We start from the raw sequence: 21,400 nt of genomic DNA on the forward strand, positions 1-21,400 counted from the left end.
GAAATTGCTGGGCAATAATGGACAATGTCCTTATGTGGCAAATAATAGAGCAATATACCCAATGTGGCAAAGAAGAGGTTAATAAACGGCAGTCTCTCAGTATAACAGTCAGTGAATAATAGGCAGTATATGGAGAAAACACCAAACAAAAGTTCAAAATTGGTGTGAAAATGTCACTGAACCACTTCACAACTAAATATATATAGTTTTGGTAAATGGTATTATCATTTTTTTGACGAAATTCGGCAGGAGCTTGAAGAGCAACGTCACTGGGCCCGCCTCCACGCAGTAGAAACTTGCTGTGAGGTAAAAATTCAAAAATCACACCAAAATGGCGGGCGGAGTGTGTCACAGTACGGCACGTTTCTGATTGGTCGCTCGCAGCAGGCGGCAACCAATCAGACACTGGACACTGTTGACGTCACTTATCTCCGGACATTATCTCCGGACATTAGCTCCGGACATTAGCTCCGGACATTATCTCCGCACATTAGCTCCGGACATTAGCTCCGCACATTAGCTCCGGACATTAGCTCCGGACATTAGCTCCGGACATTAGCTCCGCACATTATCTCCGGACATTAGCTCCGCACACTAGCTCCGGACACTAGCTCCGGACATTAGCTCCGCACATTAGCTCCGGACATTAGCTCCGGACATTAGCTCCGGACATTAGCTCCGGACATTAGCTCCGCACATTAGCTCCGGACATTAGCTCCGGACATTAGCTCCGCACATTATCTCCGGACATTAGCTCCGCACACTAGCTCCGGACACTAGCTCCGGACATTAGCTCCGGACAAAGCCACGGAAGTTGGCACAAATTGCAGGAAGTAGTATTCTAGGCAATTATATATTAGATATATTTCCACTTCCTGGGAGTTTTTTTTAATATTATTACTACTCATTTTTATAGCGCCATTTATTCCATGGCGCTTTACATGTGAAAAAAGGGGCATAAATAGACAAGTACAATAAACATGAGCAATACAAGCCACACACAAGTACATAAGGAGGGAGGACCCTGCCCGCGAGGGCTCACAGTCTGCAAGGGATGGGTGGAGATACAGTAGGAGAGGGAAGAGCTGGTCGTGTGGCAGTTCAGCAGACTGAGGATCACTGCAGGTTGTAGGCTTGTTGGAAGAGGTAGGTCTTCAGGTCCTTTTGAAGGTTTCCGTGATAGACAAAAGTCTGATATGATGGGGTAGAGCGTTCCACAGTTTGGGGGAAGCGTGGGAGAATCTTGTATGCGGTTGTGGGAGGAAGAGATAAGAGGGGAGTAGAGAAGGAGATCTTGTGAGGATTGGAGGTTGCAATCTTGCCTTGTGCAGGCATGTACTACGGAGGACAGAGAATGAACTTCAATCCAATATTGCAGCAAGCATGCAGCCAGCGGGTAAGGAAAGGGTGAATCAAAAACCCCGCCACCATGGCTGAAGATTGTTCCCTCCAAATTCAGGTGACAGTGTCCCTTTAATAAGGTGGATTTCCATGTTTCAGAAAACCCCTTTCTCTTGGCTGCAGACTGCTTTGTAAAACAAACTCTCATTTACTCTCGGAGGCCAGTGCTGAGTCTCTGTCACCGGTCCCAGTGTCTGTTGTAGTCTGCAGTGCTGAAATCATGTCGCTGCTGCCAGAAACAGAGGTCAGCAGCTCTGCTTGAGTGTAAGGCACGAACCGCCGAGCTTACCGATTGGCTACACTATCAACGTCCATGCAACAGCCAATACGACACCGGAGCAGCGTCGGGGACTCAGGTCTGGACCTGGGGAGGGTGTTTGTTTAAAACAATCTGCAACCAGGCAAGAGGAGTTTTCCAAAACTCATTTGATCATATTTACACTTGTATTATCTAACAGAGACAATAAAAACACCGACATGTGGATGAAAACAATGACAATTCTAAATACACCGGACATGGTAACCTGCTAAGCATGGCACACATTGGGAATTGTACAATATAAAATCTCCTGCAACTTTGCTTTACTTAATTATTTAGGATGGAATATTATATAGTTAATTTTTAAGACTACCAGTCCGAGGCTGCCCCTTTTATTTAACGGAAATATGGCAGAAGGACTTCACTCTCCCCTAAACTATTTATTTGTACATGCAGCCCCTAAAAGACGAGTCCAGAAATTCCTTAATCAGTGTTTGAATTGAAATGCAAATGAAGCCGAAGAGCCCTGGCACATCCGACGCCCCTCACTCCAGCTCCACACCCCGTCCTGCACTGCCAACTACCCATTGCAGATCCGCCGCCCCTCACTCCAGCTCCACACTCCGTCCTGCACTGCCTACTACCCACGGCAGATCCGATGCCCCTCACTCCAGCTCCACACCCCGTCTTGCACTGCCTACTACCCACGGTAGATCCGACGCCCCTCACTCCAGCTCCACACCCCGTCCTGCACTGCCTACTACTGCGTGACTGACAGATGACACAAGGATGGAAGACGGCGGATGACAATGTGGATGAAGATTAAGGCTATGTGCATACGTCAGGATTTCTTGCAGAAATTTTCCTGACAAAAACCGGACATTTCTGCCAGAAATCCGCATGTGTTTTTTTTTGCGTTTTTCATGCGTTTTTGGTGCGTTTCCCAAATGCATAGAATAGTGGGAAAAACGCAGAAAATCCGCAAAATTAATGAACATGCTGCTTTTTTACTTTTGTGCACAAAACATGCAGAATGCATTCTAAATTATAGGATGCATAATGTATGCGTTTTTAATGAGTTTTTATAGCGTTTTTATTGCGAAAAAACCTGAACATCTGCACATAGCCTAAGAGTTTTATGGATGAAATTCCGATGTTTTGACATAAGCCCATCTGACCCCAGCCTAGCACTTAGATTTTGCCCTACATTTAGGAAATGATGAGAACAGGACACCTGACTGTGCCCTGCGGAATATCTACTACTCAATCCTAATGAATAAGTTTTACTTCTCCCACAGGGAGTCTTGGCTGTAGGGCTTCAATGTTCCTGTAGTCACTATACACAAGAAAATGTAATTTGAAGAACAGTATTCCCATGTGATAATGCACAGATATTCTGTTTTTCTGACAGTCGGCTTTGTAGGCTCCTAGTTCTATGTGACATCTTATAAAATTAGCAGATGATTGCACCTTTATAACACCTCTCTTGTGTGTTATTAGCTTTGCTTATATTTTTGTGCAAACGTTTCCAATCTAAGAATTCTTTTAAAAATAGAAGTGTTAATAGTTTATTTTTAGAACTTAACAAAATGTCAAGTGAATGAACACAAGATAAATCTAAATAAAATCAATATTTGTCATGACTGCCTCCTGGCTTCCAAACAGCATTAAGGCATCAATTCTTCCAGGTCCAGTTGTACACAGTTTTGTAGGAATTCAGCAGGAAGGTTGTTCCAAACAGTTTGGGGAAGCACAGATCTCCTGTGGATGTAGGGTTGTGCCGATCCCTCCGTCACAGACTCGATGAGGTTCAGATCCGGGCTCTGTGGGGCACATCGCATCATTTTCAGGGCTCATTCTTCTTCTTTATGCTGGAAATAGTTGTTAATAATATTGCCTGCATCCTTCAGCTAATCCCAAGGGTATCTATTTGTAAATCCCAAAGACTATCGCAAACACATATTGTCCACAGGGTGTATAGAACCCCAAGCTTCCTTTTCAGAATAGGTGTACACCCAAAAGTAAATTAGATTGCCCTATGGTAAGTATGGTAACGAGAATGGTCACTTAACTTTGGGAAGGGAGCTTTGGATTTTGTGGAGAGATTATTTGAGGTCAGACTAGAACCAGAGCCCAGAAGATTCGTATACTGGGTCTTTTGGGGGAAAATATAGATATAGACTCCAATGGCTCTGAGCATCTCAAGGATTCTTTTTCAGGCACGTAAACTAATGGCATATCAATGGCTAGAGCCAAACCCTCCAAACTTAATGAAATGAAATATAAAATTAATATTATTATATTTATGGAGAGAGTAGTGTATCAAGAGAAAAGCCATGCATAAATGAGTCAATGTCCCGATTTGCCTTCCTACATACTAATAAGAGATCGAGAGATCCTTTCTATTCTCTGTCCTCTTACACATAGCCCTTGAGAAAAAGGAAAAAAGAAGAAATATTGGACTTAGAACCCTATGACAGAACAGTTAATGAGAATCAGCTCTTGGATAGATGGATTTTGTCTCTACTCAAAGGCTATGCAACACTAAGTCACTTCTCACGGACAAGCCGTGAGTCGGGAGAGTCGAGGAGTCTGAGGTTAAAAGCCACAAGGGTACGTTGTAAAGAGAGGTAAGAGACAAAGTCGTAGTCGGGTAATGGTCCGAGGTCAAAATACCAAATATGGAGTATCTCCTGTGAGCTCCAGCAAAGTTAAATATTCTGCATGGCCGCGAGGATACACAAATCGCCAAAACGTTCATATAGGACCCTGAATGTTGTGAGTTCTGTTTTTGGGCTCCCTCTGGTGGTTACTTATGGTACTGGGTGACTTGTCTTTCCTGGGTTTCTGGGTTCCACCTGTACCATCAGCATATGGGAGTTTCCTATTTAACCTGGCTTTGCTGGCATTTCCTCGCCGGTTATCAATGTATCCAGTGTGTCTTGTTACCTCTGCTCCCTGCTCCTAGTACCTTCTGGACAAGCTAAGTTTGGATTTTCCTGTTTTGTGTTTTGCTTAATTTGGTTTTTAGTCCAGCCTGCAGATATGTGATTCTCTGCTGCTGGTTGCTCTAGTGGGCTGAAATTGCTTTTCATGTACCATGAGTTGGCACATGAGTTCAAGTAATTTCAGGATGGTTTTTTGAACAGTTTTTCGCTGACCGCGCAGTTCACTTTTGTATCCTCTGCTATCTAGCTTTAACAGGCCTCATTTTGCTGAAACTGTTTTCATACTACGTATGTGCTTTCCTCTCATTTCACCGTCATTATATGTGGGGGGCTGCTATTTGCTGTGGGGTATTTCTCTGGAGGCAAGAGAGGTCTGTGTTTCTTCTGATAGGGGAAGTTAGATCTTCGGCTGGAGCGAGACGTCTAGGATCATCGTAGGCACGTTCCCCGGCTACATTTATTTGTGTGTTAGGTTCAGGGTCGCGGTCAGCTCAGGTTCCATCGCCCTAGAGCTTGTTTGTATCTGTGCTTGTCCTTTTTGTGATCCCCTGCCATTGGGATCATGACAGTATAACCGGACCACAAAGTGTTAATTGTATTGGCTGAAGTAGGAGGATAAGTAGTCTGAGGAAGTTTTTTTTTTTTTCCCCCTCAGAGTTTGCTGCCTAGCCTTATTGCAGCCTGGCTACTTCCTCCTCCTCTTAATCTTTGAATGGCTCTGATCTCAGCTGTTTATCATGGACGTCCAGAGTTTGGCTTCCAGCCTGAATAATCTTGCCACTAAGGTTCAAAATATACAGGATTTTGTTGTACATGCTCCTATGTCTGAACCTAGAATTCCTGTCCCAGAGTTTTTTTCTGGAGATAGATCTCGTTTTCTGAATTTTAGGAACAATTGCAAGTTGTTTCTTTCTTTGAAATCTCGCTCCTCTGGAGACCCTGCTCAGCAAGTCAAGATAATTATATCTTTCCTGCGGGGTGACCCTCAGGATTGGGCATTTGCATTGGCACCAGGGGACCATGCGTTGCTTAAGGCAGATGCGTTTTTTCTGGCATTGGGTTTGCTCTATGAGGAACCTAACCAAGAGATTCAGGCTGAAAAAGCTTTGTTGGCCCTCTCTCAGGGGCAAGATGAAGCAGAAATTTATTGTCAAAAATTTCGGAAGTGGTCGGTACTTACTCAGTGGAATGAGTGCGCTCTGGCTGCAAAGTTTAGAGATGGCCTTTCTGAGGCCATTAAAGATGTTATGGTGGGGTTCCCTGCGCCTGCTGGTCTGAATGAGTCTATGACTATGGCTGTTCAGATTGATCGGCGTTTACGGGAGCGCAAACCTGTGCATCATTTGGCGGTGTCGTCTGAACCGTCACCTGAGATAATGCAATGTGATAGAATTCAGTCCAGAAGTGAACGGCAAAAGTATAGGCGGAAAAAAGGGTTGTGCTTTTATTGTGGTGATTCAGCTCATGTTATATCAGCATGCTCTAAACACACAAAAAAGGTTGATAAGTCTGTTGCCATTAGTACTTTACAGTCTAAGTTCATTCTGTCTGTGACTCTGATTTGTTCATTATCATCCATTTCCGTCGATGCCTATGTGGATTCAGGCGCTGCCCTGAGTCTTATGGATTGGTCATTTGCCAATCGCTGTGGGTTTAGTCTGGAGCCTCTGGAAGTCCCTATTCCTTTGAAGGGAATTGACTCTACACCTTTGGCTATGAATAAACCTCAGTACTGAACACAAGTGACCATGCGTATGACTCCCGTTCATCAGGAGGTGATTCGCTTCCTGGTACTGTATAATTTGCATGATGTTCTAGTACTTGGTCTGCCATGGTTACAAACTCATAATCCAGTCCTTGACTGGAAATCAATGTCTGTGTTAAGCTGGGGTTGTCAGGGGGGTCATGATGATGCACCTCCGATTTCTATCGCTTCATCTACTCCTTCTGAGATTCCTGTGTTTTTGTCTGACTATCGGGATGTTTTTGAGGAGCCTAAGCTCAGTTCGCTTCCTCCTCACAGGGATTGCGATTGTGCTATAAATTTAATTCCAGGCAGTAAATTTCCTAAAGGTCGTTTGTTCAATCTGTCAGTGCCAGAGCATACTGCTATGCGGGATTATGTTAAGGAGTCCTTGGAAAAGGGACATATCCGTCCATCTTTGTCCCCTTTGGGAGCAGGTTTTTTTTTTCGTGGCCAAAAAAGATGGTTCCTTGAGGCCTTGTATAGATTATCGTCTTTTGAATAAGATTACCGTAAAATATCAGTATCCTTTGCCATTGTTGACTGATTTGTTTGCTCGCATTAAGGGGGCTAAATGGTTCACTAAGATTGATCTTCGGGGTGCGTATAATCTTATACGAATAAAGCAAGGTGATGAGTGGAAAACCGCATTTAATACGCCTGAGGGCCATTTTGAGTATTTGGTAATGCCTTTTGGACTTTCTAATGCTCCTTCAGTCTTCCAGTCCTTTATGCACGATATTTTCCGTGAATATCTGGATACATTTATGATTGTGTATTTGGATGATATTTTGGTTTTTTCTGATGACTGGGAGTCTCATGTTCAGCAGGTCAGGAAGGTGTTTCAGGTCCTGCGGGCCAATTCCTTGTTTGTAAAAGGCTCAAAGTGTCTCTTTGGAGTCCAGAAGATTTCTTTCTTGGGGTATATTTTTTCCCCTTCTACTATTGAGATGGATCCCGTCAAGGTTCAGGCTATTTGTGACTGGACGCAGCCTACATCTCTTAAGAGTCTACAGAAGTTCTTGGGTTTTGCTAATTTCTATCGTCGTTTTATAACTAATTTTTCTAGTGTTGTTAAGCCTTTGACGGATTTGACTAAGAAGGGTACTGATGTTGCTAATTGGTCTCCTGCGGCTGTGGAGGCCTTTCAGGAACTTAAGCGCCGGTTTTCTTCTGCTCCTGTGTTGCGTCAGCCAGATGTTTCGCTCCCTTTTCAGGTTGAGGTTGATGCTTCCGAGATTGGAGCGGGGGCGGTTTTGTCACAGAGAAGCTCCGATGGCTCAGTGATGAAGCCATGCGCGTTTTTTTCTAGAAAGTTTTCGCCGGCTGAGCGGAATTATGATGTTGGTAATCGGGAACTTTTGGCCATGAAGTGGGCATTTGAGGAGTGGCGTCATTGGCTAGAGGGTGCTAGACATCGTGTGGTGGTCTTGACTGATCACAAAAATTTGATTTACCTTGAGTCTGCCAGGCGTCTGAATCCTAGACAGGCTCGTTGGTCACTGTTTTTCTCTCGTTTCAATTTTGTGGTTTCATACCTGCCAGGTTCAAAGAATGTGAAGGCGGATGCTCTTTCTAGGAGTTTTGTGCCTGACTCCCTTGGAAATTCTGAGCCCTCTGGTATCCTTAGGGATGGGGTGATTTTGTCTGCTGTCTCCCCAGACTTGCGACGTGCTTTGCAGGAGTTTCAGGCGGGTAAACCTGATCGTTGTCCGCCTGAGAGACTGTTTGTTCCGGATAATTGGACCAGTAGAGTCATCTCCGAGGTCCATTCTTCTGCGTTGGCAGGTCATCCTGGAATATTTGGTACTGGAGACTTGGTGGCCAGGTCTTTTTGGTGGCCTTCCTTGTCGAGGGATGTGCGTTCTTTTGTGCAGTCTTGTGAGGTTTGCGCTCGGGCTAAGCCTTGCTGTTCTCGGGCCAGTGGATTGTTGTCACCTTTGCCTATCCCGAAGAGGCCTTGGACGCACATTTCCATGGACTTTATTTCGGATCTCCCTGTCTCTCAAAAAATGTCCGTCATCTGGGTTGTGTGTGATCGCTTTTCTAAAATGGTTCATCTGGTACCCTTGCCTAAGTTGCCTTCCTCCTCTGAGTTGGTCCCTCTGTTTTTTCAGAATGTGGTTCGTTTGCATGGGATTCCTGAGAACATCGTTTCTGACAGGGGATCCCAGTTTGTGTCTAGATTTTGGCGGACGTTCTGTGCTAAGATGGGCATTGATTTGTCCTTTTCGTCTGCATTCCATCCTCAGACGAATGGCCAGACTGAACGAACTAATCAGACCTTGGAAACTTATTTAAGGTGTTTTGTTTCTGCTGATCAGGATGACTGGGTTACCTTTTTGCCGCTGGCCGAGTTTGCCCTTAATAATCGGGGTAGTTCTGCTACCTTGGTTTCTCTTTTCTTTTGTAATTCGGGGTTTCATCCTCGTTTTTCCTCTGGTCAGGTGGAACCTTCTGATTGTCCTGGAGTGGACATGGTGGTGGATAGGTTGCATCGGATTTGGAGTCATGTGGTGGACAATTTGAAGTTGTCCCAGGAGAAGGCTCAGCAGTTTGATAATCGCCGTCGCCGCGTGGGTCCTCGACTTCTTGTTGGTGACTTGGTGTGGTTGTCTTCTCGTTTTGTTCCTATGAAGGTCTCTTCTCCTAAGTTCAAGCCTCGGTTCATCGGTCCCTATAGGATCTTGGAAATTCTTAACCCTGTGTCGTTTCGTTTGGATCTCCCGGCATCGTTTGCTATTCATAATGTGTTCCATCGGTCGTTGTTGCGGAAGTATGAGGTACCTGTTGTTCCTTCGCTTGAGCCTCCTGCTCCAGTGCTGGTGGAGGGAGAATTGGAGTATGTTGTGGAGAAGATCTTGGATTGGAGAAGATCAGAAATAAAATCCATAGAGATATGTGTCCAAGGCCTCTTCGGGACCGGCAAGGGCAAAAGCAACCCACTGGCACGAGAACAGCAGGGCTTAGCCCGAGCACAAATCCCACAGGACTGCACAAAAACACGCACATCCTGCGACAGAGACGGCCACCAAAAGGATCTAGCCACCAACTCTCTAGTACCAAAGATTCCAGGATGACCAGCCAACACCGAACCATGAACCTCAGAGATAACTTTATTGGTCCACCTATCAGGGACAAACAGTCTCTCCGCTGGACAACGATCAGGTTTATTAGCCTGAAATTTTTGCAGCACCCGCCGCAAATCAGGGGAGATGGCAGACACAATTACTCCTTCCTTGAGGATACCCGCCGGCTCAGACAAACCCGGAGAGTCGGGCACAAAACTCCTAGACAGAGCATCCGCCTTCACATTTTTAGAGCCCGGAAGGTACGAAATCACAAAGTCAAAACGGGCAAAAAACAGCGACCAACGAGCCTGTCTAGGATTCAACCGCTTAGCAGACTCAAGATAAGTCAAGTTCTTATGATCAGTCAAGACCACCACGCGATGCTTAGCTCCTTCAAGCCAATGACGCCACTCCTCGAATGCCCACTTCATGGCCAGCAACTCTCGGTTGCCCACATCATAATTTCGCTCAGCAGGCGAAAACTTCCTGGAAAAAAAAGCGCATGGTTTCATCACTGAGCAATCAGAACCTCTCTGCGACAAAACAGCCCCTGCTCCAATCTCAGAAGCATCAACCTCGACCTGGAACGGAAGAGAAACATCTGGTTGACACAACACAGGGGCAGAAGAAAAACGACGCTTCAAGTCTTGAAAAGCTTCCACAGCAGCAGAAGACCAATTGACCAAATCAGCACCCTTCTTGGTCAAATCGGTCAATGGTTTGGCAACACTAGAAAAATTGCAGATGAAGCGACGATAAAAATTAGCAAAGCCCAGGAACTTTTGCAGACTTTTCAGAGATGTCGGCTGAGTCCAATCATGGATGGCTTGGACCTTAACAGGATCCATCTCGATAGTAGAAGGGGAAAAGATGAACCCCAAAAATGAAACCTTCTGCACACCAAAGAGACACTTTGATCCCTTCACAAACAAAGAATTAGCACGCAGGACCTGAAACACCGTTCTGACCTGCTTCACATGAGACCCCCAATCATCCGAGAAGATCAAAATGTCATCCAAGTACACAATCAGGAATTTATCCAGGTACTCTCGGAAGATGTCATGCATAAAGGACTGAAACACTGATGGAGCATTGGCAAGTCCGAATGGCATCACTAGATACTCAAAATGACCCTCGGGCGTATTAAATGCAGTTTTCCATTCATCTCCTCGCCTGATTCGCACCAGATAATATGAACCACGAAGATCTATCTTGGTGAACCAACTAGCCCCTTTAATCCGAGCAAACAAATCAGATAACAATGGCAAGGGGTACTGAAATTTAACCGTGATCTTATTTAGAAGGCGGTAATCTATACAAGGTCTCAGCGAACCATCCTTCTTGGCTACAAAAAAGAACCCTGCTCCTAATGGTGACGATGACGGGCGAATATGCCCCTTCTCCAGGGATTCCTTCACATAACTGCGCATAGCGGCGTGCTCAGGCACGGATAAATTAAACAGTCGACCTTTTGGGAATTTACTACCAGGAATCAAATTGATAGCACAATCACAATCCCTATGCGGAGGTAGGGCATCGGACTTGGGCTCATCAAATACATCCCGGTAATCAGACAAGAACTCTGGAACCTCAGAAGGGATGGATGACGAAATTGACAGAAATGGAACATCACCATGTACCCCCTGACAACCCCAGCTGGACACCGACATGGATTTCCAATCTAATACTGGATTATGGGCTTGTAGCCATGGCAACCCCAACACGACCACATCATGCAGATTATACAACACCAGAAAGCGAATAACCTCCTGATGTGCAGGAGCCATGCACATGGTCAGCTGGGTCCAGTATTGAGGCTTATTCTTGGCCAAAGGCGTAGCATCAATTCCTCTCAATGGAATAGGACACTGCAAGGGCTCTAAGAGAAACCCACAACGCCTAGCATACTCCAAGTCCATCAAATTCAGGGCAGCGCCTGAATCCACAAATGCCATGACAGAATACGATGACAAAGAGCAGATCAAGGTAACGGACAGAAGAAATTTTGACTGTACCGTACCAATGGTGGCAGACCTAGCGAACCGCTTAGTGCGCTTAGGACAATCAGAGATAGCATGAGTGGAATCACCACAGTAGAAACACAGCCCATTCAGACGTCTGTGTTCTTGCCGTTTAACTCTGGTCAAAGTCCTATCGCACTGCATAGGCTCAGGTTTAAGCTCAGGTAATACCGCCAAATGGTGCACAGATTTACGCTCACGCAAGCGTCGACCGATCTGAATGGCCAAAGACATAGACTCATTCAAACCAGCAGGCATAGGAAATCCCACCATGACATCCTTAAGGGCTTCAGAGAGACCCTTTCTGAACATAGCTGCCAGCGCAGATTCATTCCATTGAGTGAACACGGACCACTTTCTAAATTTCTGACAATATACCTCTATCTCATCCTGACCCTGACAAAGAGCCAGCAAATTTTTCTCTGCCTGATGCACTGAATTAGGTTCATCGTACAGCAATCCGAGCGCCAGGAAAAACGCATCGATATTACTCAATGCAGGATCTCCTGGCGCAAGAGAAAATACCCAGTCCTGAGGGTCGCCGCGCAAAAAAGAAATAACAATCAAAACCTGTTGAACTGGATCACCAGAGGAGCGAGGTTTCAAGGCCAGAAATAATTTACAATTATTTTTGAAACTCAGAAACTTAGTTCTATCTCCAAAAAACAAATCAGGAATAGGAATTCTTGGTTCCAACATAGATTTCTGATCAATAGTGTCTTGAATCTTTTGTACTCTTGCCGAGAGCTGATCCACAAATGAAGACAGACTTCTAATGTCCATTGCTACACCTGTGTACTGAATCACCTAAATGTCTAGGGGAAAAAAAAAGGCAAAACACAGTGCAAAGAAAAAAAAATGGTCTCAGAACTTATTTTTTCCCTCTATTGAGAATCATTAGTACTTTTGGCTTCCTGTACTGTTATGAAAGGCAATTCAGTACTACAATGGACATAGCGGTCAGAGCACATACAGTGATCTGACAATAACCCAAAATCATAGAACGAGCTCTGAGACGTGGGAACTCTGCAGACCGCAATCCCTAATCCTCTCCAAACACTAGAGGCAGCCGTGGATTGCGCCTAACTCTGCCTATGCAACTCGGCACAGCCTGAGAAACTAACTAGCCTGAAGATAGAAAATAAGCCTACCTTGCCTCAGAGAAATACCCCAAAGGAAAAGGCAGCCCCCCACATATAATGACTGTGAGTTAAGATGAAAAGACAAACGTAGAGATGAAATAGATTCAGCAAAGTGAGGCCCGACTTTCTTAACAGATCGAGGATAGAAAAGGTAACTTTGCGGTCTACACAAAACCCTAAAGAAAACCACGCAAAGGGGGCAAAAAGACCCTCCGTACCGAACTAACGGCACGGAGGTACACCCTTTGCGTCCCAGCGCTTCCAGCAACAAAATAGACAAGCTGGACAGAAAAAATAGCAAACAAAATAGCAAAGAAGAACTTAGCTATGCAGAGCAGCAGGCCACAGGAAAGATCCAGGGAAAAGCAAGTCCAACACTGGAACATTGACAGGAAGCCAGGATCAAAGCATTAGGTGGAGTTAACTAGAGAAGCACCTAACGACCTCACCAGATCACCTGAGGAAGGAAACTCAGAAGCCGCAGTACCACTTCCCTCCACCAACAGAAGCTCACAGAGAGAATCAGCCGAAGTACCACTTGTGACCACAGGAGGGAGCTCTGCCACAGAATTCACAACAGATGTTGCGTGAGATGGAACCGTGTTAATGGCTCAGTTGCCATCTGCAATTTATCTGCATTTTGCTTTTCAGCATCTCCATTCTGTTTAATTCCATTAGGATTGCTGGATCCAGTTGAAGTCTTTATATTTTGTTTTTTATCAGTTTGTAGTCCCTCGTGACGTCCAGAGCCACCTAACCTTTTCTCTTTGTGCTTGGCACCATGTGCACTGACGCTGGGGTTAGAAGCAAAGTAGGTCCTCTTGATGCAAGTGTTGATTTAGGAGCTAATAAATGAAGATGAGGAGCAGTTGTCGTTGTCTGCTCTATAGGATCGATGCTAGCAGCACTCGTCCTCTGCTTTATAGAATGGTCATCTTGCATGGGAGTAGCCAGTTCTGGAGATATGGTGCCGAGCGTGCAGCCTCCTACTGCCTGTACATAGGCATCATCAAGGTAGTCCAAGTATTTCCCTGCAACTTCCAGAGGCTCCCTGCACTGTACAAGCACAGTTAGCATGCGCCCGTGACTGCAGGGTCCCCAGAATCCAGTGCTTAGACCCCAATAGATGGCACTTACAGTTCCATCGATTTCCATCCAGCTGTAACTGATAAAGAGCTAAATTACAAGGAAAAATATCCTGAGGGAGGAAGTTCAACATATTGTGCTGCAAATCTAGAACCCTGAGACGGTTTAGGCCCCTAAAGGTTCCGGGTTGCAATTGTGACAGCGCATTGCAGCTCAGGGTCCGACAAACTGTGCAGTGATGGCAGGAGGCCTCCGGGGAGTTTGGCCAGCGAGTTGCCATCCAGTTGGAGCTCTTACTATCAGGGGCGGATTATCAGAGGGTCAATATGGGCGGTAGCCCAGGGCCCAGTGGTCTGGGGGGGCCCTGGGCTACCGCAGATTAACCCTCTGATAATCATCTGTGAGTCTGACTGCCCGCCGCCGGGCGGCGTTTATGTGCCCCCGGACCCGGTGGGCAGAGAGAGGGGGCCCGCATCGGGCCCCTTCTCATTTGCTCCCCGGGCCCCTTGCAGCGCTGCGGCAGTTTCCTATTGATGTGCGGGCGCGCGCCCACACGTCAATAGTTGACAACAACAGCCGCCAGCCAATTGGAGGCTGGCGGCTGAAGTCGGCCCCGCGCACACGTCGCCGGCGTCTGACGTCATTGTCAGTCGCCGGTGAGTGTGCGCTGCAGAAGGGAGCTCGCCGCCTGGAGCGCGGACAGGTGAGGAGACTGTTTTTTTTTTTTTGATCAGTTAAACGGTGGACTGTGGACACACTGGAGGGCAATGCTGGAGACACTGGGGCAGGTTGGAGGACACACTGGGGGGCAATGCTGGAGACACTGGGGCAGGTTGGAGGACACACTGGGGGGCAATGCTGGAGGACACACTGGGGGGCAATGCTGGAGGACACACTGGGGGGCAATGCTGGAGGACACACTGGGGGCAATCCTGGACACACTGGGGCAGGTTGGAGGACACACTGAGGGCAATGCTGGAGGACACACTGGGGCAGATTGCTGGAGGACACACTGGGGGCAATGCTGGAGACAGTGGGGCAGATTGCTGGAGGACACACTGGGGGGCAATGCTGGAGACAGTTGGGGCAGATTGCTGGGGGGCAATGCTGGAGGACACACTGGGGCAGATTGCTGGAGGACACACTGGGGGCAATGCTAGAGACAGTGGGGCAGATTGCTGGAGGACACACTGGGGGGCAATGCTGGAGACACTGGGGCAGATTGGAGGACACACTGGGGGCAGATTGCTGGAGACAGTGGGGCAATGCTGGAGACAGTGGGGCAATGCTGGGGACAGTGGGGCAATGCTGGAGACAGTGGGGCAATGCTGGGGACAGTGGGGCAATGCTGGAGACAGTGGGGCAATGCTGGAGACAGTGGGGCAATGCTGGAGACAGTGGGGCAATGCTGGAGACTGTGGGCAGATTGCTGGAGGACACACTGGGGGCAATGCTGGAGACACTGAGGCAGATTGGAGGACACACTGGGGGCAGATTGCTGGAGACAGTGGGGCAATGCTGGGGACAGTGGGGCAATGCTGGAGACAGTGGGGCAATGCTGGAGACAGTGGGGCAATGCTGGAGACTGGGGCAGATTGCTGGAGGACACACTGGGGGGCAATGCTGGAGACAGTGGGGCAGATTGCTGGAGGACACACTGGGGGACAATGCTGGAGGACACACTGGGGGAAATGCTGGAGACACTGGGGCAGATTGGAGGACACACTGGGGGCAGATTGCTGGAGACAGTGGGGCAGATTGCTGGACACACTGGGGCAGATTGCTGGACACACTGGGGGCAGGACTGGAGGCATGGACAGAATGTAGACACGGGGCATGATTGGAGACATGGGGCAGGATTGGATCATGGGGCAGGATGGATACGATGGAGACAGACGGGGCAGGATGGGGAGATCATATGGGGCAGGATGGATACTCATGAGTGCAGGATGGGAGAACATATGGCTGGAGCGAGGAATGAGATACATGGGGTGGGGAATAGTATTACCATAGGGGCTAATTAAGGGATATTATTACTGCAGTGATGTATTTATTTTATTTTTTGAGTATACTGTTTTAATTGGGGGGGCGGTCCTGTTACTGTGCAGAGTGACACTATATCGCCTTTTTCTCTTCATGTGGTGTAATGTAGAAGTTGTGAAAAATTAAGTAATGTGTTCTGCAAGCGGAGCTCGAGATAACTGTGTTATTTCCTGCAGAAACGAGTCCTGGCTGGAAGAAATGATGGCGGTCTGTGCTGGATGAAAGATGAAGGACTTCACCTAGAGACGTCACTGGTGAGTCAGTGTTACCTATACACTGACACTATACACTGTATACTATATACAGAGAACCTGTGTACAATGTCACCAGTGATCTCTGTATTACCTCTACAGACACTGCATACTAAGTACAGATCTCCTGTGAATACTGGCACTTATGGTGATAGTATTGTGTTTGTTTTTTGTTTTTTTTTATTACTGATCAGTATTGTAGTATTCAGTCACTATGTGGTGGTAATATGTGGTCTGGAAATGGTGTTGTGGTATTTGTCCCTTGTATGTGCTATTTGGTCACCAAGTGGTAATATGTGGTCTTGACATGGTGCGGTGGTATTTGTTCCTTGTATGTGATATTATTCGATCACTGTGGTTGTAATTTGTGGTCTGGTCACGGTGCGGTTGTATTTGTTCCTTGTATGTGATATTATTGGTCAAGATATACCTAAATTGTATTGCAGATTTTAACAAATATTGAATAGGTTACAGTAGAGTAGGGCCCGGCCATTTTTCTGGAATAATCTGGTTCGGGTATATCATGACCCCCGTCACATGACCCCCGTCACATGACCCCCGCCACATGACCCCCGCCACATGACCCCCTGCCACATGACCCCCCGCCACATGACCCCCCGCCACATGACCCCCCGTCACATGACCCCCGTCACATGACCCCCGTCACATGACCCCCGTCACATGACCCCCGTCACATGACCCCCGTCACATGACCCCCGTCACATGACCCCCGTCACATGACCCCCGTCACATGACCGGGGGGGCCCACAGTGTGTGAACAGCCCGGGGCCCTGGCTACCCTTAATCCACCCCTGCTTACTATGGAGTGAGGAAATCCTGTTTGAGCTTGGAAAGCCTTTGTAGTCCATTGAAAACACCTGGTCCTAGTTATTGTAGATTATTTCCAGCCATGGTTAGTGTGTTTAAAGAGCGCAAAGGCAAAAATATAGGAAATCTCAAGGAATTCAAGGGGTTTCCTGACAGGCTCAACAAACGCAATTTGACAATAATAATAATTTTTTTGTTTATATAGCGCCAACATATTCCGCAGTACTTTACAATTGAGCGGGGACATGTACAGACAATAAATTCAGTACAAGGTAGGACAGTGAGACGGTGACATTAGGGGCGAGGTCCCTGCTTACAATCTACATTCGCATATTTACTGATATTGGTAATTTTATTGTGTTCCAGATGCAAGTAAAGCAGATTCGAGAGACCCAAGAGAGGAGATGCATGAAGTATCTGGATATTATTACCGTCCAGCCTCAACTTAATAAGTGTCTCTAAGTTAGAAAGACTGGATCGCCTGATATTGTGAAGTTGGTGGAAATTCACGTTAAGGACCTTAAGTGGCAACGAAGCATTAGTAGTAAGAGAAGAAAGCAGTTATTGCCCAGGAACGGTTCTTACCGGTGAGTGAGTGGCTCCAATGCCTTCAGATGAATGGACGGATTATACTGCAGATCAAGTCTCTGTGAATTGTAATAAAAAGTCTATGGCTCTTACTGTAGGTTGGTAATAAAGTTTCCTCCTAAGCTGTAGGTTTTAGTTGCAGCTGGGCTTAGAAAGTGGCCGGATTTCGGAACTGAAAATATCCCCCTGTTGGAGCACAGTATCTGTGGTGAATGTTGACAATCACCTGGTTCTGGAGACTTCTCCACATTCCAGCCAACAGTGGGGTCACCAATATCAACTGCACTATATATATATATATATATATATATATATATATATATATATATATATATATATATATACGGTATATGCCTTCCCCATCTCACCGGGGTCTTGGTACAGGTGAACCCTGCACTAACCATCTCCTCCCAATGGTCAGGCTTAGAAATCTCCTTCCAAAAACTATTTAGAATTGAGAGTCCTCAGTGCTGGACACCCTCCAATGACAAAAACCTTGAATTTTACACAAGGTGTGTAGACTTTTTATATTCACTGTGCATATAATAGCTGCGCCAGCGCCTGCCTCACGAGGACAATGATAGGGGCGTCTTGCACACACGGGTGGATCTGCTGCAGATTGTTACATTACCAAGAATTGTTCATACAATGTAACAAAATCTCATTCAAATGCTACAAAGAAAATCCGGGTGTAAATAACCCAGAGATATATTTATATGTAGCAAGTAGAGTAAATTTAGGGATCACAATGAGGAGAAAATCTGCGGCACTCACCACGTTGTAGATTTCAAAGTCCTTTTATTACACCTGTGTGTGGCCAAGACATTGAATAAGAGGCGCGGACTAAGGAGGCGTGCGGGAAGAGGAAAGGCGCGGACTAAGGAGGCGTGCGGGAAGAGGAAAGGCGCGGACTACGGCCGAACCACATGTGATCACTAAACGGGTCCAGATTTCTGGATAAACACTGCAGAATATTTACTGCTGAAGATCAACAGCAAATATGTGCTGTGTGAACAGACCCCAATTTATTTATTTGGCTTCTGTAATACAAAGGGAATCTGGTGTGAAGACCACCCTGTCCAAGACCTAGCTCTGTGCTGACCCTGAACAAGGAGGCAATGCTGAGGATATAAAATGGAGTGCAGCTCTGGAGTATAATACAGGATGTAATGCAGGATCAGTAATGTAATGTATGTACACAGTGACTGTACCAGCAGAATAGTGAGTGCAGCTCTGGGGTATAATACAGGAGGTAACTCAGGATCAGTAATGTAATGTATGTACACAGTGACTGCACCAGCAGAATAGTGAGTGCAGCTCTGGAGTATAATACAGGAGGTAAGTCAGGATCAGTAATGTAATGTATGTACACAGTGACTGCACCAGCAGAATAGTGAGTGCAGCTCTGGGGTATAATACAGGATGTAACTCAGGATCAGTAATGTAATGTGTGTACACAGTGACTGCACCAGCAGAATAGTGAGTGCAGCTCTGGGGTATAATACAGGATGTAACTCAGGGTCAGTAATGTAATGTATGTACACAGTGACTGTACCAGCAGAATAGTGAGTGCAGCTCTGGGGTATACTACAGGATGTAACTCAGGATCAGTAATGTAATGTATGTACACAGTGACTGCACCAGCAGAATAGTGAGTGCAGCTCTGGAGTATAACACAGGAGGTAACTCAGGATCAGTAATGTAATGTATGTACACAGTGTCTGCACCAGCAGAATAGTGAGTGCAGCTCTGGGGTATAATACAGGATGTAACTCAGGATCAGTAATGTAATGTATGTACACAGTGACTGCACCAGCAGAATAGTGAGTGCAGCTCTGGAGTGTAATACGGGATGTAACTCAGGATCAGTAATGTAATGTATGTACACAGTGACTGCACCAGCAGAATAGTGAGTGCAGCTCTGGGGTATAATACAGGATGTAGCTCAGGATCAGTAATGTAATGTATGTACACAGTGACTGCACCAGCAGAATAGTGAGTGCAGCTCTGGGGTATAATACAGGATGTAACTCAGGGTCAGTAATGTAATGTATGTACACAGTGACTGCACCAGCAGAATAGTGAGTGCAGCTCTGGAGTATAACACAGGAGGTAACTCAGGATCAGTAATGTAATGTATGTACACAGTGACTGCACCAGCAGAATAGTGAGTGCAGCTCTGGGGTATAATACAGGATGTAACTCAGGATCAGTAATGTAATGTATGTACACAGTGACTGCACCAGCAGAATAGTGAGTGCAGCTCTGGGGTATAATACAGGAGGTAACTCAGGATCAGTAATGTAATGTATGTACACAGTGACTGCACCAGCAGAATAGTGAGTGCAGCTCTGGAGTATAATACAGGATGTAACTCAGGATCAGTAATGTATGTACACAGTGACTGCACCAGCAGAATAGTGAGTGCAGCTCTGGAGTATAATACAGGATGTAACTCAGGATCAGTAATGTAATGTATGTACACAGTGACTGCACCAGCAGAATAGTGAGTGCAGCTCTGGGGTATAATACAGGATGTAACTCAGGATCAGTAATGTAATGTATGTACACAGTGACTGCACCAGCAGAATAGTGAGTGCAGCTCTGGAGTATAATACAGGAGGTAACTCAGGATCAGTAATGTAATGTATGTACACAGTGACTGTACCAGCAGAATAGTGAGTGCAGCTCTGGAGTATAATACAGGATGTAACTCAGGATCAGTAATGTAATGTATGTACACAGTGACTGCACCAGCAGAATAGTGAGTGCAGCTCTGGGGTATAATACAGGATGTAACTCAGGATCAGTAATGTAATGTATGTACACAGTGACTGCACCAGCAGAATAGTGAGCGCAGCTCTGGGGTATAATACAGGATGTAACACAGGATAAATCAGACATCACTGGAGCCTGGTTATACAGTCAGTACCAGTTATGGTGGGCCTTGTATTACTCACCACTCGTTTATCTGGCACTCGATGAGTAAACACTCGGTAAAGTCTCCAGCTCTTCCCCAGCAGAGGCCCAAACACCAGACTGAGGCCAATATACAGAAGACTGACTCTGGCCTGAGAGCAGAAATTTTTTTTAATGACAGTGACTCTATGAGGCTGAGGGTCAGATATTGTAGATAATATTGATGTATATTAAAAATAAATACTGCAATGCATGTCAGCATTAAAGGGAACCTGTCCAGAAGCATTTACAGATATATTGTTCATCTGCAGGACAATACTGTTAATGCTTCCTGCCATATTGTAGCAGCGGCTACTGGGATAAAATGAACTTCTATCCCCCCTGCAGCCGCTCACATGCAGTCATTGGGGCGGTGCAGGGGCGGTTACAGTCCTCCATCTCTACACAGTGAGCGCGCTGTGATCCCTCTCCAGCACTTATATATGTGATAGTGCGGAGCAGGATGTCAGTCAACTTTTAGGGGAGTGATTGCAGCGCACCATGTAGTGAATGGGGATTGTAACCGCCCTGATGACTGAAAGCGAGAGGCTGCAGGGAGGATAGCAGTTCATATGTTAGGCAGGATTTTTACCCCATTTACCTGCAGATTAAAGATATATCCGGTAAATAGCAGTTTGGGACATGACAGATTCCCTTTAAAGTCTATGTACCATTTTTTATGGTTTATTTTCATATTAAATACAAAGTTAAACAACATTCTAAGTATATTTTTTTATGAAGAAAAACTAGAGACGCACAGACCTCACATCCAGCCTATAATACAGGGAGACACACACAGACCTCACATCCAGCCTATAATACAGGGAGACACACAGACCTCACATCCAGCCTATATTACTGGGAGTGACACATGGACCTCACATCCAGCCTGTATTACTGGGAGAGACACACAGACCTCACATCCAGCCTATATTACTGGGAGAGACACACAGACCTCATATCCAGCCTATATTACTGGGAGAGACACATGGACCTCACATCCAGCCTGTATTACTGGGAGACACACAGACCTCACATCCAGCTTATATTACTGGGAGAG

The 21,400-nt window shown here is 46.1% G+C and overlaps 1 protein-coding gene and 1 pseudogene across 1 annotated transcript in view; both read right to left on the reverse strand.

Annotated features, from left to right (window-relative positions):
• The window catches only part of GPR156 (G protein-coupled receptor 156), a 189,935-nt gene that overhangs the window by 27,069 nt on the left and 141,466 nt on the right, over positions 1–21,400 (reverse strand). The gene's annotated exons all lie outside the window — the stretch shown is intronic.
• LOC138671423 (TLR4 interactor with leucine rich repeats-like) lies at positions 13,158–21,058 on the reverse strand (annotated as a pseudogene).

Source organism: Ranitomeya imitator, chromosome 3 (assembly GCF_032444005.1).
Source record: "Ranitomeya imitator isolate aRanImi1 chromosome 3, aRanImi1.pri, whole genome shotgun sequence".
Classification (NCBI taxonomy): domain Eukaryota; kingdom Metazoa; phylum Chordata; class Amphibia; order Anura; family Dendrobatidae; genus Ranitomeya; species Ranitomeya imitator.